Here is a 25422-nt window from a genome sequence, read left to right as displayed (position 1 = left end):
TCATAATCCTCCAAAATATCCGGTTGAATCTTAATTTCAAATCATTCCTTCATCGGAGTATCTATGGCATCATTGGCAACCAGAACGCTCACCACACCTGTCCACTCAGGGGCCTTTTCGATAGTTCCTAGCTCATAGTACCCGGTAATATATTCACTTATAAAACTTCAAGATGGAATCTCCGTTGAAGATTAGCAAGATCAACCAACAGATCCATATAAAAGAGCCATGGACTCATCTGTTGTTTGAGGACCAGCAAGGTCAATCAAACAGATCCATGCCCGGTTTCAGAAAACAACTCTTACTCCTTGTTCCAATATCTTCCACGATGCATGTGTGGGTATCGTTGTTTTGGCGACCCAGGGCCCGAGCACCGTATGGTCAGCACCCTCTAGGATCCTTCGTAGGTCACCTAGCGCTTCACTCATAGGCCGCTTCCTTGGTCCCTCATCCACCATACCGAAAGCTCACCATTTAAATCAAACCGAGGTTGGTCAAGACCTCCACCAACTTTGCTACGCGAGACGTCCTTTGTTGACTCTCCGTCAGCTGTTGTAACTTTATCAGTTAGGTCTCCACGACCTTATTCATAAGATGGTCAAAATGCTTTCCCAACATTCTTGACATATAACAGTCATTTACAAACAGGTCACAAATACAGTTTCTATAATGAACTCTCGTCTTTCCACATTGTTCCACATCAATCCATATTACTTAATCCACATCCAATTCATATGTGTACCCATTCTCATCCAATCACATCATTTTCCATCTCATCACATCAGATTCATTCACATCACATCCATACATCTACTTCCATATCCACATCCATACATCCACATCCACATCCATACATCTACATCCATATCCACATCCATACATCCACATCCATATCCACATCCATATCCATATCCATACATCTACATCCACATCCACATCTATATCCACATCCATACATCCACATTCATATCCATACATCCACATCCATACATCCACATTCATATCCACATCCATACATCTACATCCATATCCACATCCATACATCCACATCCATATCCACATTCATATCCATATCCATACATCTACATCTCCAATCTCTTCAATTTTGTAGAGGTTTTTAGAGAATAATAGAAAATATCATTATTTTAGCATAATACTGGCATAGTATAGTTCTCATATTTTTTTACAAAGGGCTAAGGATCTATTTAAAGGTGAGGGAGGCCTCTAACCAAGTCCAACTAATTTCTAGAATTTTCCACGTTCAGTTTGGTTGAATTTGGACAAGATTTGGTCCTAGTTTGGTTTCCTTTTGATTTGGTTTGATCTAAGAGAGAGGAGAGATAAAAATATCACAATATTTTTTAGTTTAAAACTCCACCACCCATGTGAAATAGGCACCTCCTTTAAGGGCCCCCTTTTCCTTACACATGTGTCAAAAATGAATCATTATATCCAAAATATCTCTTTTTTTAGTAATACTCATAGTTTTTTACTAATAAATCTTGTACTCAGTCTACTCTTCATCTTATGTGGGCATTTACTCATTTTTGGGTATTTTTCTTTTATAAATTGGATTTTTCTCCTCCCCACACATGGATTGATCCTATTGGTCCATAGGAACCTTAATTGGACCATAATCCAATTTTTTTTGAAAATCTAGACCCTTAGGCTAAGGTCCTTTATACCTATTTCCAATTAATTCCAATTGCACATTGGAAAGTTCTTTTTGAATTTCTGTTTCAGGGGAACCCATTTTAGACACTAGGAGGATTTTTATATCCAAAAATATCTCAATTTGGACTACCTCCCTCTAGGCATTTTCTCTCTCTAGGTAAAAACATGATAAAATAGAATCTTTCTTTTATTTCAAAGGGGAGAATAATTAAAATATCAGAAGGGGAGGTTCTTACACCTGTACACCTCAAAAGCTTTACACCTGTACACCTCAAAAGCTGGGGAGAGGAATCTTACAGGCAACAAAAGCATAATCCGAAGCCAGCCAGTAACCACATCCAAAGCTAGCCTGTAGTAGTAGCTCTCTAGCATTGACATATATGCATCAAGACTCCTGCTAGAAGAAGCTATAAATATGCCCTCAAAATCAACTATTTGCAGTAAGTAGTCATCCACTATGCAGTAAGTAGTCATCCACTATGCATAAATATGCAGTAAGTAAGAAGCTATATGCAGTAATAAGTAAGAAGCTATAAATATGCAGTAAGTAAGAAGCTATAAATATACCCTCCAAACCAGCTATATGCAGTAAGTAGTCATCCACAATGCATCCCATATGGCATATATAGTACATCCAAACGTGAATATTGCTGCCACCATAAAACATGTAGTGTCACCTGAGCATCCACATGGATCAAAAGAATATGCTCCATATACTCTGGATCCCCATAAGCATCAACTAGTGCATACACTCCATGAGTACGAACATCATCGGCATGATGAGTGTCATGTATACATAATCATATACCAATGAGTCATAGACCAACATTGAACCATCACTGTCAAGCATACAGTCTATGTGTTGCATACCAGCAAATATGTGGTCCAGATGTGTCATCTGCACATATGCATGCCCACTACCAAGTGCTGTCCAAGAATCACCACTGGATCTCATGCTCCACATTTGTGACCAAGAATCAAGCTCCAATGTGAACCAATCTGTTAATGACTCTAGGGCATCATTGAAATCAAACAACTTACATGTAGTGGCATCAAAATGATCCAACATCGGAATGTAATCAAAGGCATAGCCTATGTCCACAAATGGTCCATTATGACATCCCCAAAATAAAACATCTCATCATCTTGTGAGACATCCAAGCATAACTAGATGCCACGTCCCAAGTAACTGCCAAAAGAATCTGCATCCATAGCATCGCCAAAAGAGAAAGTCTCACAAGTAATGGCATCACTGACCAAAGGAAAGTCATAAAACAATCCTCCTTGACCGGATCTAGATGATCACAACAAGCACCCATGAATACATCGTGTCGTCATCACTATGAGTGTGTGCATCCATGTACTGCCCATCCGGATCAAGCACATCATCCATAGAACCCTCCAATGACATCCAATGTATGTGCTTGAAACCAACCTCATGAATGTCAATACCAACCATATCCAAGACATAGGTAGCATCTAACATCTCATAAGCACAAATGATCCTTCGAGATGGCTCAATGTCACACCATAGGGAGGAATGATCATCTCTAGAATCCTGCAATCATGTACGGGCTTCTCCAACTCTTCCCACATCCAAGTGATAGGACTACATTGGTCTTCCACCTCAATGCATGACGGAACTTCCAATACAAGCATAGCATCCATTTTTGCATGTGTATATCCATCACAAGTGATAACATCCAACGCATGATGTCCAATAAGTGTGTATGGCATGTCATCTCTTTTCTTACCACTTGCATCATCCTCAATATGGATGCTAACTATGAACTCATAGAGTCCTTGGAAGTCGTATTCCGTACATGATCCAAATGCTAAGGTGAACGGGCTGCCCTTCCTGTCCCACTTTGGCTCCAAGTCGCACATCCATGACTTCATGCATACAAGAGGTTGCATTCCCATCCATCTCATAATAGTGTTGGGATCATGCAAAGAAGGTAGATCCAACACATGTGCAGCCACTCTCATCCTATCGAATCCATCCTTCATCTTTTGCCACTGCTTCTCCTAGGCATCATCAAGTGTTTGGTAAAAGGTGGAATAAGACTCATGAATGAAGGTAGACAATGTATCCAATTTGTGAATCAAATCATTTTGGTTCTCACCTTGACTTTGAGTCTGAGATGCTCTTGATGTTGTAGAAGAGGAACCCATCCTTCCTTGTGCATGCTTGCTAAGTAATCGACCACCCAAGTCGGACGATGAAGAAGCTAGCATGTAATGACCTTCATGTGTAGGCTCGTCTTCATCTTGGTCATCCTCTTCTTCATAGTATTGGTCATAGGCATATGACCTTGCATCATAATCCATGCATGTGCCATTAACATCATGCCCTTGATTGTACCCATCATGTCTGGCATAACCAAATAGACCAATGTCATCGGTATGAGTGTCATAACCGGCATAATGACCATCGTCATTGGCATATCCAAAGTGTCCAAAGTGTTCTTGGCTCGCATAACCATATTGCCCATACCCGACATGTCTACGATGTTCATGGTTAATCATAATGCTCATGCCCAAACTCATTGCTAACGGCATCATCATAATGTACATCATGAAACAAGTCTTCATTGCTGGCATCCCCTTCTTGAGCATAATCTTCATCATAAAAGGCATCCTTGTCCGGAACCAAACCAAATGATTAATTTCGTTTTTCTAGTGATGCATCATAATCACTATAGGACACATCACTCCGAACCTCCCAATCATTGCATGAGGTTTCTTCCACTCCGCTCCCTTCCCACTCCATGAGAAAAGAGGATTTTCAGCTGCAATCCAATCAAGTTCAACTCTTTGAATGCCCAAACGATGCCCGAAATCCGAGATCTTTAGCTCTATGGAAAGCTTATGACCTCTAGTATCCCAATCTACAAGCACAATGGGCATGTGACATGTGCAAGTACTCTCTGTTTTAGGGTTTACATAGGTATATGGACTTGATTCTTAATTTTTCCATAAATTAAATAGCATAAAAGCATTAAAAAGCCACTTATTTGGCCTCTAATTTGACAAGCAAAGAAATTACTTTTAGATTAGAGAATTGCTTCATGAGAAGCTTCATTTGAATATAGAATAGGTCATAGGAATGACCACTCTTTGGGGGGGGGGGGGAGGGAGAGAGAGAGAGAGAGAGAGAGAGAGAGAGAGAGAGAGAGAGAGAGAGAGAGAGAGAGAGAGAGAGAGAGAGAGAGATGCTTAAAAAAACATTTAATTTAAGCATAAATGGAAATTTATGTGTTTTATCACCACAATTCATTAAAGGACTTCAATTGTATTAAAAAGCCATTCAATTGAATGCTTCTCAAGCTTGAGAGGGGTTGAGAAGAGAGAAACATTTGGAGATTAAAGAAAAGAAACATTTGGAGATTAAAGAAAAAAGACCATAAACCACAATTTACCTCCTAGATTGCTTGATTCTTTGATCAAAGTAAAGGCCCCCAACCAATCAATTGGTTTGGTATGTTGATGAAGTCTCCAAGGAAGATTGAAGAGAGAGAGAAGCTCCAATCTCTTCAATTTGTAGAGGATTTTTAGAGGATAATAGAAAATATCATTATTTCAGTATAATACTAGCATGGTATAGTTCTCATATTTTTTTACAAAGCGCTAAGGATCTATTTATAGGTGAAGGAGGCCTCTAACCAAGTCCGACTAGTTTCTAGAATTTTCCAAGTTCAGTTTGGCTGAATTTGGACAAGACTCCCTTTAGATTTGGTTTTATCTAGGAGAGAGGAGAGATAAAATATCACAATATTTTTGAGTTTAAAACTCCACCACACATGTGAAATAGGCACCTCCTTGAAGAGCCCCCTTCTCCTTACCAAGGTGTCAAAATTGAATCATTATACCCAAAATATCTCAATTTTTTAGTAATACTCATAGTTTTTTACTAAAACCTTGTCCTTAGTCAACTCTTCATCTTATGTGAGCATTTACTCATTTTTGGGGGTTTTTCTTTTATAAATTGGATTTATCTCCTCCCCACACTTGGATTGATCCTATTGGCCCCCATAGGAACCTTAATTGGAGCATAATTCAAAAATTTCTGAAAATCTGGACCCTTAGGCTAAGGTCCTTTTTACCTATTTTCAATTAATTCCAATTACACATTGGAAAGTTCTTTTTGAATTTCTGTAGGGGAAACCATTTTAGACACTAGGAGGATTTTTATATCCAAAAATATCTCAATTTTAGATTACCTCTCTCTAGATATTTTCTCTCTCTAGGTCAACAAAACAAGGTAAAACAGAATCTTTCTTTTATTTCAAAGAGATGAATAATTACAAGATCAGAAGGGGAGGTTCTTACACTTGTACACCTCAAAAGCTGGAGGAAAGAATCTTACAACTACCCCCACTACTCCTAGGTTTATATGTCATAGTACTTTTTGCCATACTACTACCCCACTACTCCTAGGTCCACATGTCACAGTACTTTTCCATATTATTTTCCCATAGTACTTTATCTTAACACTATTATAGTACATAGTGCAATGTGGACACAATAACTTATACTATACATCATTGTTGCCATAATACTTTCCATTGGGCAGCACCTCAAAATGAAAAACATTTACATTTATTAGTAGCACACACAATTAAAAGATAGTATCAAAAACTTTCTTGATGAGGGGGTCTTGTTAGTTTATAGATTTTACAAAAAAACTACACCTTCAAGGTCCAAAATAAGATCCAATTATCGCCATACTACTACTACCCCACATTATTACCATTTCGTGGCACAATGACCAGTGCACCATTCTAGTCCACATATGCTATTGGAAGGAAAACGGAGACATCAAAAAGTAAGCTATTTTCTACATCTCTAATGACAAAATACATGACACTTCATTCATTACGCAAAATTCGGGCTCCAAATGGGCCCTTTTAGAGCCCATTAAAATAATATAAGGCCAGTCAATGAGAGTGTTTAGATTTTAGATCCATGTAACATGGAACTTTTTTTCAGAGTGGTCTCCACAATTTCAAGCTCCAAAAAGAGGAATAAAATATACTGGTATAAAACTCAGAAATAGAAGAATGTCAGGCCTATGTAAAAGTTTGAAAGTATCCATGGGAGGTGGTGAATATAGTGAAGCATAAATTGAAACGAATCATACTTTTATTCAAGTCATTTATAATTGTGAAGTTTATTGAAGAATAAAATTTTCAATATCCAAAGCATTAATCCTCATGAATTCAATTTTTTCTATCGGCTTTGGCTTCTCTCTCCTCTATCCTAACTACAATCCTCCTATACCACCACATGAGTAATTGCCTCAATGCACTAACTTCATGGATTCCACAACCATGCAAGGTGGCCTTCTGAAACCCATAACAAGCTTGCCAATGTGAGTGCTCTATACCTTGGGTCGACCATGTAAGATTCCTCCCTCCAGCTTTTGAGGTGTAAAGGTGTAAGAACCTCCCCTTATGTTCTTGTAATTATTCCCCTCTCTGAAATAAAAGAAAGATCTTGTTTTATCCTAGAGAGAGAAAATATCTAGAGAGAGATAATCCAAAATTGAGATATCTTTAGATATAAAAATCCTCCTATTGTCTAAAATGGTTTTCCCTAAAATAGAAGTTCAAAATGAACTTTCCAATGTGCATTAGGAATCAACTAAAAATGATATAAGGGACCTTAGCCTAAGGGTCTAGATTTTTAGAAATTTTTAGATTATGGTCTAATTAAGATTCCTATGGGCCAATAGGATTAATCCAAGTGTTGGAATGAGATAAATCCAAAGAATAAAACAAAATATCCAAAAATGAGTAAATGCTCACAGAAGATGAAGAGTTGACTGAGTACAAGGTTTATTAGTTAAAAATTAAGAGATATTACTAAAAAATGAGATATTTTAGAGAAATGATGAATTTTTGACACCTTGGTAAGGAAGGGGGGACCTTTGAGGTAGGCACCTCCTTCACATGTGTGGAAAGGTTTTTTAATTCAAAAAATTTGTGATATTTTTATCACTCCTCTCTCCTGGATCAAACTAGATCAAAAAGGGAGCCAAACTGGTCCAAATCTTGTCCAAATTGAGTCAAACTGAACCTGGAAAATTCTAGAACCCAGTTGGACTTGGTTAGTGGCCTCCCTCACCTATAAATAGACCCTTATTCTTTTGTAAAAAATCTGTGAGCTATACCATGCCAGTATTACATTATTAAAATAATCATATTTTCTATTATCCCTTTAAAATCCTCTACTTTTGGGGAGCTTGGAGCTTCTCTCTCTCTTCAACAAATCTTGAAGCTCTCTTCTCCACTTGCTAAACCAATTGATTGGTTGGGGGCTTCACTTCTAGATAAAGAAGCAAGCTAATCCTTGAGGTAAGAATGAATTTTATGGTTTTTTGTTAATATTCTCAAATGACTTCTCTTCTCAACCCCTCTCAAATGACTTCTCTTCTCAACCCCTCTCAAGCTTGAGAAGTTTCTAATTGTTTGTTTTAAATTCAAATCAAGCTTTCCCTAAGAGTTTTAATGTGTAATCAAGAAAAAGTTAATCTTTATGCTTATTTAGAATGCTTTCTTATGTATATCTCTCTCTCCAAAAAGAGTAGTCATTCCTATGGCTAATTCTTTTGTAAAAGAATGGTTCTCATTGATAAATTCGTATTTCAAAACCAAACTCTAAGCTTGTTAAGCTAGAGGATAAGAAAATGGTATTTTTATGCTTTTATGTTAACAAAATAATGGTAAATTCTTTTAAAATATTTATAAGTAGTAAAAAACAACTTTTATTGATTCTAAATGGAAAAGTGATAATCCTATCAAATTGGAAAAAGAGGAATAATGGAAATAGCTTAATCTAGTAGAATAATCATAATTAAGTGTATGATTATGGTTAAAATTATGATTCAAATTCATAGTTTAGATTTAAGTTTAAGAATAGATCTTCTATCATATTTGCATTACAATGTTTTATTCTTTAGAAAAATTTGAGAATGATCAGCAATAGCAGCGAAGCTATGGTAAAATTTTAAGAAAATAATACATATATTATTTTTATGCATAATGCTAAAAGAGGACTTCCTACCATATTCTAGGATTGGACATCCTATGCAAAAAGAATGATTTTCATCATATTCATGAGAAATAATTTTTTTATAATTATGCTTAATTAATTGATTAAGAGATAAGAGTAATTTTTGGTAAATTTATTTTTATGCAAAAAGAGGAATTCCCATGATATTTGATAATCAAGTAATTAAATGGTAAAAGATTAATTTTTGGTAAATTTATTTTTATGCAAAAAGAGGAATTTCCATGATATTTGAGAATCAAGTAATTAAATAAAAAAGAGGAATTTTTGGTAAATTTATTTTATGCAAAAAGAGGAATTCCCATGATACAGAGATCCAAGAAATTAAATGGTAAAAGAGGAATTTTTGGCATAATTCAAATTATGAGTATTTATCAAAAGTGGAATTTTGAGCATTATTAAATTTATTGGGAAATATGGATAGAATTGATTTTTGTAAATCCCATGAATCTTTTACTCAAAAAGAAGAATATTGAATATATTTCACTTGAGAAATTTGAGAAAGAATGTGAAAATATCCATCGAGAAAAAGTACCTTTAATGTGAAAATATCCATCGAGAAAAAGTACCTTTAACTAGGCCAAGCAATTGTTAGAAACTTAGAAAAGTCCCATCGGTATCGAAAGTAGAAAACCGTACTAAAAGTGATGTGATAAGATGTGAATGTGATGTGAGGAGATGTAAATGGACGTGGATGTGAATGTGATGTGATAAGATGTGAATGTGATGTGAGGAGATGTAAATGGACGTGGATGTGAATGTGATGTGATAAGATGTGAATGTGATGTGAGGAGATGTGAGTGGATGTGATGAGATGTGGATAAGATGTGATGTGATGTGGATATGAATATAATGCGATGAGATGTAAATGGATGTGAATGTGATGTGATGATATCTGAATGGATGTGAATGTGATGTGATGATATCTGAATGGATGTGATGTGATGTGAATATGATATGATGAGATATAAATGGATGTGAATATAATGCGATGAGATGTGAATGGATGTGAATGTGATGTGATGATATCTGAATGGATGTGACGTGATGTGATGTAAATATGATATCATGAGATATAAATGGATGTGAATATAATGCAATGAGATGTGAATGGATGTGAATGTGGTGTGATAATATCTGAATGGATGTGATGTGATGTGAATATGATATGATGAGATATAAATGGATGTGAATATAATGTGATGAGACGTGAATGGATGAGATGTGATGTGAACGGATGTGATGTGATATGATGTGATGTGAATCAGGGTAGATGTGAATGGACGAGATGTGATGTGAATGGATGTGATGTGATGTGATGTGGATCGGGGTAGATGTGAATGGACGAGATGTGATGTGAATGGATGTGATGTGATGTAGATCGAGGTAGATGCAAATGGATGAGATGTGATGTGAATGGAGGTGATGTGATGTGATGTGGACTAGGGTAGATGCGAATGGATGAGATGTGATGTGAATGGATGTGATGTGGATCGGGGTAGATGTTAATGGATGAGATGTGATGTGGTGTGGATATGGGTAGAAATGAATGGATGAGATGTGATGAGGATGGATGTGACATGATGTGATGAGGATCTGAAAAGATGTAATTGGATGTGATGAGATGTGATGTGGATGAATGTGATGTGATCTCGATAGATGTGATGAGATGTAATATGGTATGATTGGATGAGAATGGATGAAGGATGATGGGAATAGATATGACTCGATGTGGAATAAGCAAAGTGAATTGATGTGGAATAATGTGGAAAGATGAGAGTTCATTTAGAAACTGTATTTATGACTTGTTTTTAAAATACTATTTTATGTCAAGAATGTTGGGGAAGCATTTTTGACCATCTTGTGAATGAGGTCGTAGTGACCTAAGTGATAAAGTTGCAACAACTCATGGTGGAGAGTCAACAGAGGATGTCTCGCGTAGCAAGGTCGGCTGAGGTCTTGACCAACCTTGGTTCGATTTAAATGGTGAGCTTTCGGTACAGTGGATGAGGGACCAAGGAAGCGGTCTATGAGTGACGCGCTAGGTGACCTTCGAAGAAGGAACCTAGAGGGTGCTGACCATACGGTGCTCGGGCTCTGGGTCGCCGAAGATACCCACGCATGCGTCGAGAAAGAAAATGGAACAAGGTGTTAGAGTTGTTTTCTGAACTCGGGCATGGATCTGGTTGATTGTCCTTGTTGCTGGTCCTCAAACGGATGAGTCTATGGCTCTTTTATATGGATCTATTGGTTGATCTTGTTGATCTTCAAGGAAGAGTCCATCTGGTTTTTCTTATATGATTATATTGCCAGGTACTATGAGCGGAACTATTGAAAAGGCCCCTGAGTGAACAGGTGGTGAGCGTTCTGGTTGCCAATGATGCCATTTGTACACCGATGAAGGAATGATTGGAAATTAGAATTCAAGCTGGATATTTTGGAGGATTATGATCAGTGATACTATGGTTTCATTAAAAGATTATTTTAGAGATAGTTGAATCTGTGAAACAGGCAATTTCGTATTGGGTGTGTAAGTGGTGTGACTATCTTGAAGTTTGCTTGAAGCACCGACTAGGGAGCCTGGGAACTCTTTTCCCTGGTACCCAGGACAAAACATAACCAAATTTCTCTCTTGACTACGTTAGAATAAAAATATCCTAGAGGAATCACCTATCTACTGTGGGCGAGGAAAGTTTTTTTGGGTTCAGTTTTGAAAGAACCGAGGGATTAGTCTCTTGTCCAGATATCCGTGGGGGCGAGGCCCTGAGTGAGAGGTTCTGCCCTGCGCAAGAAGTGCTACTTCCACTCTACTAGCACCCCCGAAATTTGTTGTACTGAGAGGGCAGGGATCTTTCAGACCAGATGGTTTAAGCTTCCCTGATTTGCAAAGTAGAGACCATGAGCCTCCAAAATGTGCTGGAATAAAAATGATGACATCGTATGCACATTTGTTATTTTCAATAAGAATCACCTAGTTTGCATGGCACATTTCCACTTGCACCTGAACTCTTCTCATCTTTCTTGATTTTCACTTTCCCTTTGTGTAGACCCACGCATGAAAGAACCTCCTCCACTCTCTCACGCATTGCTTGGGCCTCTGACATTGGTTGCATATTATATGTAAAACATATATATTCATAAACCAATTTTTCCACAATTCTATAGACAAAATGTAGTGTACAAGGATGCACTCGTGTTAAAGGAATGTCAAGTATAGGGTCTCACTTTGGATCCACCCTAACCATTATTCCGCCATCTCATATGAACTAATCATGTCGGTGCACAATCCTTCCTAGTATTCATATTCCACGCCTTTTTTCCATTCTTACCCTTTTTCCTTGAGCACATGCAATACAAAAGAAAGTGAACTCTGCATTTGCAGCATTTGAGACACCAAACATACACTTTAGTGTCTTTAGATCACCTACAAGATGCCATTACACTGAGTAGTCTCCAAAACCATCCACATGTAGAATTTCACCTTCTTTTTTACGTTGTACCACCATAGGAATCTGTGTTGGATTGAAAAACATCGTTAGGATCTCATGGTCCTCTTTTGGAACCTCAAATGCTGCGAGCCACCAAATTTTGTTTTCAGATTAAACACTAAATTACTAAGGATCACCTGACTTTAAGGATCCAATGCCCTATTCATCAATGTCAAACTTACTCTTTCTATCTTTTGATTCTTTACAATTTCACTCTCATCAAGTTTTAGTACAAATTTCAATGTGCCACCACATTCTTGAACAAACAAATCATAGAACTCCACCATTGCAGCTTGCAATTTGCACACATCCGAGACAATTATTGTTTGAATTTAGATCAAAGGTCACTTTTTTAGCACAATGCTTGAATACATGTGAGTGAACTGTGTGTTTAAGCACAATGCTTGAATACATGTGAGTGAACTGTGTGTTTAAGCTCACCAATGAGTTCAAGGACATTGTTATTCAATTGTTGCCTTGCTTTTGACACGGGGGGTTTTACAAAAGCAAGCCTTAAGCTTAGAGTTTCCGTATTGTCTCGGCATAAAACTAGAGTTTTCGCAACACAATACAATAATACATCCCAATCCAAAAACAATGCATTCCATAAATTCTTTAGTGCAAATAACTTTATCTCCTTGAGCTATGCAATCCATAAATACTTTAGCGCAATGAATTTTATCTCCTTGAGCTATGCAATCCATAAATACATCCCAATCCAAAAACAATGCAATCCATAAATTCTTTAGCGCAATGAATTTTTATCTCCTTGAGGTATGAATTTTATTTCCAATGCAATATTTGTGACTAACATTACACTGCCAATTAACCAACTATAAAGTATAAAAGGCTCTAAACATTGTTGACTCACCAAGATATTGCAATCCAAAAACTATACAATCCATAAATAGTACATCCCAATCCAAAAAACAACACAATCCATAGATACAGCAAAATGCAAAAACATTGTAATCCAAAAACTTGTTGCCCAAAATAGGTCTATAAAGAGAAGCCCACTATCTAATTGTCCTCTGCAATGGCAGTGGGCCACACACAACCTTGGTGAGGCACTCATTCCACACAAAAGAATCACCCTCGATGTAGAGACAATAGCGAAATGTCCCTGCACTAGCCACACCTAGACCTCCACAGCTTGTAAATACATCAATGACGAAATCTTGCTCATCCATTTAAGTAGCAAGCAACCATCTGCAAGGTACACATAACATTCAAAAAATAATGTTTCTCAATATATGGCACATGTGTAAGATTCCTCCCCAGCCTCTCAAGATGTCCAACATCTTCCCCTGTAATCAAATCCCTCTTCAGAAATATAAAAGATCTTGTTTCTACCAGTTTTGGCCTAGAGAGAGAAAAAATATTCTAGAAAGAGAATATTCAGATTTTAAATATTTTTGGATAGAAAAATATCTCATCTTATTAAAATAAGTTCCCCTGAAATAGAAGTTCAAAAAGATTTTCAAAAGGTGCATTAGAAATTAAGTATAATCTGTTCAAGAGGCATTATCCTGGGGATGAAGATTTTTTCGAAATTTTAAATTAAGGTTCCTATGGACCAATAAGATTCATCAAAATTTAGGGAGGAGATAAATGAATAAATAAAAGAAAAATCTCCCAAAAATGAGTAAATACTCACATAAGATGAAGAGTTGACTAAGGACAAGGTTAATAGTTAAAAAAGAGAGATATTTAGAAGTAATGATGCATTTTTAACACCTCTGCATGAGGGAATTCCCCTCATGAAGGAGGCGCCTATTTCACATGCTTGAATGAGTTTTAAACTCCCAACAAATAATGGGATATTTTTATCTCTCCTGTTTCAACTAGATCCAAAAAGTGAGCAAAATTGACCTAACAATGGCCAAAAATTGACCAAACTGATCTGGAAAATTCTAGAATCAGTTGGCTTGGTTAGAAGCTCACTTTTTCCTATAAATAGAAGCCTTCCCCTTTGTTGAAACTTAATAGTGTTTTGCACTGTTACCCTGTCTCTCCCAAGTGCCAAAAACAGTGAATATTGTATTCATAATTCATTAGTTTTTTACCTTCCTTCTTCTAGAAGATTGGTGGCCACTCTTGTCTCAAACAAGAGTTGAACCCTCAAACCATCAAGCCAAAGGAAAGCTCTCAAAATTCATTAGTAAGTTGGTGATTCTTCTCTTTTCCATTTATTTTATGGTTTTTTATACTTTTTGTCGTCTCTAAAATTGCAAGTGATGTTATGCCTCATTGCAAAAGGCATTCCCCTATCTTTTCTAGTAAATCCAACCATTCTTTATCCTAGGTGAATGATTAATGAATAAAGTTTTTCATAATGTTTCTCTTAAATAAGTAGAAAAATGTTACTTTAGAATGATTTAAATACTCTTGATGCATTTCTAATTAGTTTTAGAGACTTAAAATTGAAAAATGGTCAGCCATACAAAGGAGGTTATGGCAAAATTTTTTAAAAAAATTAAAAATAAGTATTATCTTTCATTATTCTAAAAGAGTAATCCTTATGATTTCTATATTCTAAAGTGTCATTTTCATGCATAGAAGATGCATTTTGATTATTTGTATAAAAGATTAATTTTGTATTGTAAAAGTGTTACTTTGATCATATTTGATTTTTATGCATAAAAGTATGCATAAAAGATTATTTTTTATTATAAAAGTGTTACTTTTATCATATTTGATTTTCATGCATAGAAGTATGCATAAAAGATTTTTTTTAATTATAAAAGTGTTACTTTTATCATAATTGATTTTCATGCATAAAAGTATGCATAAGAGATTATTTTTTTATTATAAAAGTGTTACTTTTATCATATTTGATTTTTTTACATAGAAGTATGCATAAAAGATTATTTTTTTGTTATAAAAGTGTTACTTTCATCATAAAAGATTTTTATGCATAAATGGATGCATAAAAGATATTTTTTTATATTAAAAGTGTGATTTTCATCATAAATGATTTTTATGCATAAAAGATATTTTTTTATATTAAAAGTGTGATCTTCATCAGAAATGATTTTTATGCATACAAGATATTCTTTTTATATTAAAAGTGTGATTTTCATCATAAATGATTTTTATGCATAAACATATGTATACAAGATAATTTTTTATATTAAAAGTGTGATTTTCATCATAAATGATTTTTATGCATAAACATATGCATACAAGATATTTTTTTATATTAAAAGTGTGATTTTCATCATAAATGATTTTTATGCATAAACATATGCATACAAGATATTTTTTTATATTAAAAGTGTGATTTTTATCATAAATGATTTTTCTGCATAAACATATGCATAAAAGATATTTTTATATTAAAAGTGTGATTTTTATCATAAATGATTTTTATGCATAAATGGGTGCATAAAAGATATTTTTTTATATTAAAAGTGTGATTTTGATCATAAATGGTTTTTTATGCATAAATGGGTGCATAAAATATATTTTTTTATTAAAAGAGTGATTTTCACCATAAATTATTTTTTTTATGATGATAAAAGTGTGACTTTCATCAGAATCGGATTTTATGCATAATTAGATGCATATAGAATCTTTATATTTAAATACGGGTTCTCCTTAATCCTCTATTTAATTTTCACAAAAATTGAAAAAATGAATAAGTAGATAATCTGTGAGAAGAAATGCTACCGTAATGAAAAAAATTCAATAAAACTATCGAAGTCACAGATCGAGATAAATGACTATCTTATTCCTCATAAGAAATTCATGTTTTAGAAACCTGTAAACAAATATTCGAACGAAATTTAGAAAAAGAGAAATTGAAATAGTACCTTCGAGAGAGATAGTTTAAGAAGAACCTTTCCAAACCCAAACTCAGATTCAGACTATTGACCAAGACCTAATTCCTTCGCGTCAATAACGATGTGCTCAGTTCAGGAAAAATGCACTCAAAACACCCACCGAATCTGAAACTAAGTAAGACTTTTGGATTTTGATCTGAGGATCAAGTTAACAAAATTTGAGGAATTTTGTTCTGAATTCAGACCTGGATCTAGAAGTATTGGGATACGGATTTAAGATTATTCATGGTTTTCAAACAAAAATCAAAACAAAACTTGCATAGAAACCCTATTTTCTTAAAAGACTATCTTACGCCAGAATGCTAGAGGAAGCATTTGGCATATATGTTTATCTAAGGGAAGTTCGGTTGCAATAGCTGGTGGGGAGTGTTTGAGGGATAGCTCACGCGGCAAAGCCTGCCGAGGTCTTGACCAGCCTCGGTATGGTTAAAATGGTGCGCTTCCGGTACGATGGACGAGGGCCGACGAAGCGGTCCCTGAGTGAAGTGCCAGGACACCTAAGGAGGATCCTGGAGGGTTCTGGCCAGGCGATGCACGGGCTCGCGGTGCCGAGGACACCCATTCGTATGTCGAGGAAGATATTGTATGACAGACCAATGTTATTGTGATCTATCACTGGATCTCGTTGTTGACTCGCTAGTCTCAACAGAGAGTCCAGAGTGATACTGTTTTGTGAGAAACAAAGACTCAATGGAAATTTTGAAGTATGACATGTGTAACCAGTAAATTGTTTGTCAATGGATTGTTTTTATTAAAGTTTTAAAGAGGAGTGCGTGCGTATCTGTTTTCTAAAGCTAAAGTGAAGAAAGGCATTTCAATTATGGGTGGGTGAGTACTTGTTTGGTTCCACCGATTCCAGTGGTAGGGTGGTGGCTAACCCATGGGCCGGATGGGGTTAGGCTGGAATCATGGAAGTTTTAATAATCAAACTGAAAAATCTTAAGATTACACTAGGCTTCGAGTAGATAGGTAATGCCCTGATAAATTTCTCGATTGAGTGGATCAATGGCTGTGCCTAATCTTGATTAGAAAAAAAGCGTTGAATTGCTTAGATGATCAAATTATATCAGTGATAGTTTAGATTTTGATCTCGTTATAAGAAAAATTCAAAAAGGTGGAATCGTCCCCGCTTTCCGGGCATGGGAAATTTTCCCGGTTTCGATTTTTGGAGTGACCACCAGCCTAGTCTCATGCCCGAATATTCGTGGGCGAGGCCCCGAGTGAGAAACCCTACCCCGTGCATGAGGGGGCTGCTTTCGCTATCAACTACCAAGAATCCGGCACGCGGAGGGGGCAGAGGGATCTCACAGTTGGTATTAGAGCATAAATTACCTATAAAAAAATTTTATAGAAATCTGGGAAAGAAATGTTTTTCACTTGTTAATACTATGTGAATGAACTTCAAAAATTGAAAACTTATAAATCGAATTGGAAATTTATAGATGGACACCCCAAACCTATCTGGAATTCCTGGACTCTCTCAGAGTCAGGATATGATAGCTTTTGCATTTAATCACCTCATCAACTCTACTACGACCCGAATGAGCAGAGTGAGACGACTCGCTCGCCATTTTGAGAGTCTTTACTTTCCTAATCCTCTTGAGCGACATCGGTATATGTGGTTCAATGGAGGACGGTGTATTAACATCAGTACTAGTCAACGTCAGAGGCTCAGGCAAAATATTTCCTTGGCCATGATTTTGATAAGACTAGGGCTTGTTCAGCACGTTCTACTCTGTGATCATTCACCAAGGAACTTCAGAACTTCATGCCAATTTTTTAGACTTCTTAGCTGCTTTATCCCGAGAAATAGAATTAGAGCACCTCTTTGTGTAATGAATTGTGTGTACCATGGTATGTCTTCTTCACAGTTTTGGTTCTTTATGCGATTACAACTGAGGCGGTGATTCTGGAGCCGAGCTGCTCTATGTACATATTGCAACTTTTATATAAATAAAGGAATGTTTTTCGGAGAAAAAATTCCCTGTGTTGTATAAATGATTATTTACGGACGATCTGATAAAGAAATCTGTTATCGGAACATATGTCATAGATCTCCAATAAGATCATTGTTTTGTTTAAGAAATTGTTTTCCGAACCTCTTAAGTCTTAGGATCTCGTGGTAGATAATATCAAAAATAAAAATTTAATAATATATAAATTTTTGGCAGAATCATGAGACTAGGAAACCGTGGCCGTCAGCCAGACCCTATCTCTGAAGATGACGAGCTTGACCCTGATGTTCACAAGGCTCTTCATAAGACTCAGCCAGGACCCTTCAAAGGAGAAGGGGAAGGGGAGAACCTGGGCGAGGCTGTGGAGAAATGGGTGGAAGCCATGGAAGAGTATTTTGACGTCACAGGCTACAATGACCGGAGCAAAATGGCTCTTGCCCGGCTGAAAATAGTGGAAACAGCCAAGGTAGCATGGAGGAACCACTGTGACACCAACCGTCTGGATAGAATACTCAGTCCTGGAATGATCTAAAAACCTATCTAAGAAAGGGATTTTGTCCTCCTGGATTTTTGGAAACCAAAATGAACGAATTCTTAGAGCTAAAGCAAGAGAGCAAAACCATCGAGGAATATCACCAAGCCTTGCTCTTCTACTCAAATATTCACCACCTCTAGATGAAGAACAACTCATGGCCAGGTTCATTCGGGGAATGAATGAACCCTTGGACACACTGGTCAAAAATGCCAAGCCAGTGTCCATGGCTGAAGCAGTAAGAATGGGAAAGGATTTTGCCAAAGCCTTTGTAGTAAAGGTCCCGCCAAAGCCTACACACCCTCTAACTTTAAAAGATTCCAAGCCCAGGGAAGTACTTCAAACTTTCCACCCCCAAAGAGGCAGCAAGGCCCGAATCAGAATCAGGATGCAAGAAGATTCAGAAGTTTAGGAAGACCCTTCCCCCAGAATACTTTCTCAGGAGCCCCACCTCTTTCAAGAAATCAGAGAGATGAGCTCAGAACTGAAAACCGATGTTTTGGATGCCAGGGTTTTGGTCACCAGTTAAAAGACTGCCCAACTCCTGCCATGTCAAGGGGATAGGGAAGTCAAGGACCCCGAGTTCAGAGACCAATCCCTTCATACCAGTCTAATCAGGGTCCTTCTCGCCCAAGCCAAGGAGACCCCAGAAGAACTCTAGCTCAGCCATCTGCCTCTGTCCAGAGTAACTTCAGAACTCCTTTCTCAAACTGGGGTAACCAAAGAGAAAGAGTTTCACCTCAGACTGCAGAGCAGCCAGAGCAGTCACAATTTCAGATGTAGTAGAAGAGAAAAGAGGGCAGATCTATGCTGCCATTAAAAATCAAGGGCCTCACCATCATCCATACTCCAGCAGATTATCAGGGTAAGCCTTTTAAGCTTTTGATTGATTCTGGCAGTTCTCATTCATTCATTTCCTCTGGATGCTTGCATAAGCTAGTCTTAGAACAGAAATCAAGGAAACCTATGCAAGTTGAATTGGCCAGTGGGAAGACTCTTTTCACTCACCACCCATGAGACAGATCTTATCCAGTTCAATCTAGATGGTAATGTAACCGTCTGTCAGTTCAAAGTCTTACCTCTGGTTGGGAGTTTTTTACGGGATCCTTGGAATGGATTGGCTCCACAAAAATCAAGCTGACATACATTGTCACAATGGAGCCATTTCCTTCCATGACCTTCACGGGAACAAAGTTCAAGGAACTGGAGTTTTCGGATCCCCAGACCTTCAGTTAGTAAAAGCTTCCAGGTTGCTGAAAGGACTTAGGAAGAAGCAGCAAATTTATGTTGTCAAAATGAACCCAGTAGACTCAAAGCTTAAGGCTAAAGAACCAGAATGGTTAAGTGAATTCGATGATCTATTCCCAGCAGAGCTAACTGAAATGCCTCCAATTCGGGAAGTAGATCATGTGATTGAATTGACCCCCAGAGCTCAGCCAATAGCCCTGCACACGTACAAAATGCCAGTTCCTAAAGCCATCGAACTCAAGGAACAGCTTAGACAGCTGTTAGAACAAGGGTTTGTAAGATCCAGTGTTTCACCTTGGGGTGCGCGAGTTCTCTTTTAGAAAAAGAAAGATGGAACGCTTAGACTTTGTGTGGACTACAGAGGTCTAAATCAGCTGACAGTTAAGAATAAGTATCCTATCCCAAGAATTGATGAGCTTCTGGAATACAGAGGTCTAAATCAGCTTGACAGTTAAGAATAAGTATCCTATCCCAAGAATTGATGAGCTTCTGGACAGGCTAAATGGAGCCCAGATCTTCACAAAGATAGATCTCAAATTCGGGTATTACCAAATCAGGATCAATGATCAAGATATACCAAAAATAGCCATCAATACTCGCTATGGGCATTATGAATTTACTGTCATGCCATTTGGATTAACTAATGCCCAACTACATTCAATCGCCTAATGCAGGACATCCTCAGAGAATACTTGGATGATTTTGTTCTAGTTTTCTTTGATGACATTCTGATTTACTCAAGGAATGCAGTTGACCATGAGACTCATGTTAGAAAAGTTCTTGAGATTCTAAGGAAGCATCAACCCTTTGCCAAAAAGAGCAAATGCACTTTCTCTGCTGACCATGTTGAATACTTGGTCTTTTTGGTATCCAAAGATGGAATTTCTCCAGATTCTGCAAAAGTCCAAGCAGTCATAGATTGGCCGGAACCAAAGACAGTGAAAGAAGTCAGAGGATTCTTGGGATTGACTGGTTGGTATAGGATTTTTATACCAAAGTATGCTTTAATAGCTTCCCCCTGACTAACCTTCTTAAAAAGAATACCCCATTTCAGTGGTCTGCCAAGTGCCAGAGTGCTTTTGATAAGCTGAAGACCACCTTGGTAACCAGTCCCATTCTGAAGCTGCCAAATTTTTCTCTACCCTTTGAGGTAGTAATTGATGCAAGTGGTTTTGCCCTGGGAGGTGCACTCATGCAGGAAGGTCATGCAGTAGCCTATGAATCCCGAAAGCTCAGAATGCATGAGAAACACCATATTAGTGAATTTGGGAATTTTCCAATTCCCATTTTTTGAATACTTAAAAAAGGGGGACATGGATAACATGCTTGTAAGTTTCTCAAAACCCTATCATATGACCTATCGTTGGAAAGCGCTTGAAAAATAGAATCTAAAGAGCTATAAAGCGCTCATTTTGGATTAGTGGTGTTCAAGTTATAGTTAATCCAAACTTTTGACCACGTGTCCCAAACTTGTGGGAAATTCCCATATTCCCCAATATGGTGTTGAGAGGAATTATGCTGTCCACGACCTGGAATTACTTTCAGTAGTCTATGCCTTAAAGTTGTGGAGACATTACCTGTACTGGGAAAAAGATTCACTTTGATGACAGATCATCAGAGCTTAAAGTGGATCTTTACTCAGAAGGACCTCAACATGCGCCAAAGAAGGTGGATGCAGACCCTGCAGGAATTTGATTTTGAAATCAAGTATCGCCCAGGCAAAGAAAATGTGGTGGCAGATGCCCTCAGCAGAAAAGCCTCCTTGCTTGCAATTACTGTGATATCAAATCCTTTGATTATTGAAGCAAGAGAGAAGATCATGCAAGATAGATTCTTTGGCCCTATTGCTACCCTACTTATGCAGGAAAGCAAAACTCCAAAGGAGTTGAACAGAGTTCAAGGGTATAGCCTGGATGATGGCATCATGTATTATAATCGCAGGCATCCCCAATGATGAGGAAACCAAAAATCAAATTCTGAATGAAGCCCATGACAGCCTTATAGCAGGACATCCAAGTTTCATCAAAACCTACATGTCTGTAAAGAAAAGCTTCTTTTGGCCTGGTTTGAAAAAGGATGTACTGAATCATGTACGCCAATGTCTGACATGCCAGAAAGTCAAAGCCGAGAGAGTAAAAATGCCTGGGAAGTTACATCCATTGGACATCCCCCAGATGAAGTGGGAATGTATCAGTATGGATTTTATTACTGGATTACCTTCAGTGCAATCAGGTTACAACTCCATTTTTGTGGTTGACAGACTAACCAAAGTTGCCCATCTGATCCCAGTAAAAGAAACCTACACTATAGTGGATGTGGCAGAGTGTTCCTCAAAGAAATCTTCAGATTGCATGGCCTACCCAGGAGAATAGTAAGTGATCGAGATCCCAAGTTTACTTCAAGGTTCTGGACTGCATTTTTCGAAGCAGTGGGAACTTTCTTGGATCTCAGCACAGCTTATCACCCTGAGACCGATGGTCAAACTGAAAGGGTAAACCAAGTAATCGAAGATATACTTCGATCATGCTGTGGGCAGGGAACCCAAGAAATGGCTAAGCTATCTGCACCTAGTCGAGTTCGCCTACAATGCTTCTTATCACCGAAGTATCGAGATGAGCCCTTTTAAAGCTCTGTATGGACAAGATTGCTTAACTCCATTAACTTGGTCCGAGCCATTGATTAGGGTTGAGATGTCCAGACAGATGCTTGACGACATGGAGCAGCAGATGCAGGCAATTCGTAAGGGTATAAAAGCTGCCCAGGATAGACAGAAGCAATATGCAGATAAGAAGAGAACAGACAGAGAATTCAAAGAAGCAGATATGGTCTTCATTCGAGTATGGCCCAAAAGAAGTTCTTTATCTCTTGGGAAGTACAAGAAGTTATCCCCCAGATATTGTGGGCCATATCTGATCACAAAGAAAGTAGGTGAGTTAGCCTACGAGCTTCTTCTGCCTCCTCATCTCAAAGTTCATAATGTATTTCATGTAAGCCTTCTAAAGAAATATGTGCCAAGCCCAAATCATGTGCTTGATGATGAAATCCTAACCTCTTCAACCCAAGGGCAGATGGAACTCCAACTTGAAGAAATTCTTGATGTTCGAGAAAAGATTCTTAGAAACGAAATTCTCAGAGAATTATTGGTAAAATGGAAGTTCTATCCATTTGAAGATGTCACCTTGGAGAATGAAGTCGATCTGTTGCGGGATTATCCCCAGTTTGTGAGATGAGGGCATCTCGTATTTTTCAAGTGGGAGAGAATGTAAGATTCCTCCCCAGCCTCTCAAGATGTCCAGCATCTTCCCCTGTAATCAAATCCCTCTTCAGAAATATAAAAGATCTTGTTTCTACCAGTTTTGGCCTAGAGAGAGAGAGAGAGAGAAAATGTTCTAGAAAGAGAATATTCAGATTTTAAACATTTTTGGATAGAAAAATATCTCATCTTATTAAAATAAGTTCCCCTGAAACAAAAGTTCAAAAAGATTTTCAGAAGGTGCATTAGAAATTAAGTCAAGAGGCATTATCCTGGGGTTGAAGATTTTTTCAAAATTTTAAATTAAGGTTCCTATGGACCAATAAGATTCATCCAAATGTAGGGAGGAGATAAATGAATAAATAAAAGAAAAATCCCCCAAAAATGAGTAAATACTCACATAAGATGAAGAGTTGACTAAGGACAAGGTTAATAGTTAAAAAAGGGAGATATTTAGAAGTAATGATGCATTTTTGACACCTCTACATGGGGGAATTTCCCTCATGAAGGAGGCGCCTATTTCACATGCTTGAATGAGTTTTAAACTCCCAAATAATGGGATATTTTTATCTCTGCTGTTTCAACTAGATCCAAAAGTGAGCAAAACTGACCTAAAAATGGTCAAAAATTGACTAAACTGATCTGAAAAATTCTAGAATTAGTTGGCTTGGTTAGAAGCTCACTTTTTCCTATAAATAGAAGCCCTCCCCTTTGTTGAAACTTAATAGTGTTTTGCACTGTTACCCTGTCTCTCCCAAGTGTCAAAAACAGTGAATTGTATTCATAATTCATTAGTTTTTGACCTTCCTTCTTCTAGAAGATTGGTGGCCACTCTTGTCTCAAACAAGAGTTGAACCCTCAAACCATCAAGCCAAAGGAAAGCTCTCAAAATTCATTAGTAAGTTGGTGATTCTTCTCTTTTCCATTTATTTTATAGTTTTTTATGCTTTTTGTCATCTCTAAAATTGCAAGTGATGTTATGCCTCATTGCAAAAGGCATTCCCCTATCTTTTCTAGTAAATCCAACCATTCTTTATCCTAGGTGAATGATTAATGAATAAAATAAAGTTTTTCATAATGTTTCTCTTAATAAGTAGAAAAATGTTACTTTAGAATGATTTAAATACTCTTGATGCATTTCTAATTAATTTTAGAGACTTAAAATTGAAAAATGGTCAGCCATACAAAGGAAGTTATGGTGAAATTTTTCAAAAAAATTGAAAATAAGTATTATCTTTCATTATTCTAAAAGAGTGATCCTTATGATTTCTATATTCTAAATGGTCATTTTCATGCATATAGAAGATGCATTTTGATTATTTGTATAAAAGATTAATTTTGTATTGTAAAAGTGTTACTTTGATCATATTTGATTTTTATGCATAAAAGATTATTTTTTATTATAAAAGTGTTACTTTTATCATATTTGATTTTCATGCATAAAAGATTATTTTTTTATTATAAAAGTGTTACTTTTATCATAATTGATTTTCATGCATAAAAGTATGCATAAGAGATTTTTTTTATTATAAAAGTGTTACTTTTATCATATTTGATTTTTATGCATAGAAGTATGCATAAAAGATTATTTTTTTATTATAAAAGTGTTACTTTCATCATAAAAGGTTTTTATGCATAAATGGATGCATAAAAGATATTTTTTTATATTAAAAGTGTGATTTTCATCATAAATGATTTTTATGCATAAACATATGCATACAAGATTTTTTTTATATTAAAAGTGTGATTTTTATCATAAATGATTTTTATGCATAAACATATGCATACAAGATATTCTTTTTATATTAAAAGTGTGATTTTCATCATAAATGATTTTTATGCATAAACATATGTATAAAAGATATTTTTTTATATTAAAAGTGTGATTTTCATCATAAATGATTTTTATGCATAAACATATGCATAAAAGATATTTTTTTATATTAAAAGTGTGATTTTTATCATAAATGATTTGTATGCATAAACATATGCATAAATAATAATTTTTTTATATTAAAAGTGTGATTTTTATCATAAATGATTTTTATGCATAAAAGATATTTTTTTATATTAAAAGTGTGATTTTTATCATAAATGATTTTTATGCGTAAATGGGTGCATAAAAGATATTTTTTTATATTAAAAGTGTGATTTTCATCATAAATGGTTTTTTATGCATAAATGGGTGCATAAAATATATTTTTTATTAAAAGAGTGATTTTCACCAGAAATTATTTTTTTTATGATGATAAAAGTGTGACTTTCATCAGAATCGGATTTTATGCATAATTAGATGCATATAGAATCTTTATAATTAAATAAGGGTTCTCCTTAATCCTCTATTTAATTTTCG

This window comes from Cibotium barometz, chromosome 10 (genome assembly GCF_041138505.1).
Source record: "Cibotium barometz isolate CiBa-2024 chromosome 10, ASM4113850v1, whole genome shotgun sequence".
Taxonomy (NCBI): Eukaryota; Viridiplantae; Streptophyta; class Polypodiopsida; order Cyatheales; family Cibotiaceae; genus Cibotium; species Cibotium barometz.
Note: the sequence above shows the minus strand (reverse complement) of the source record.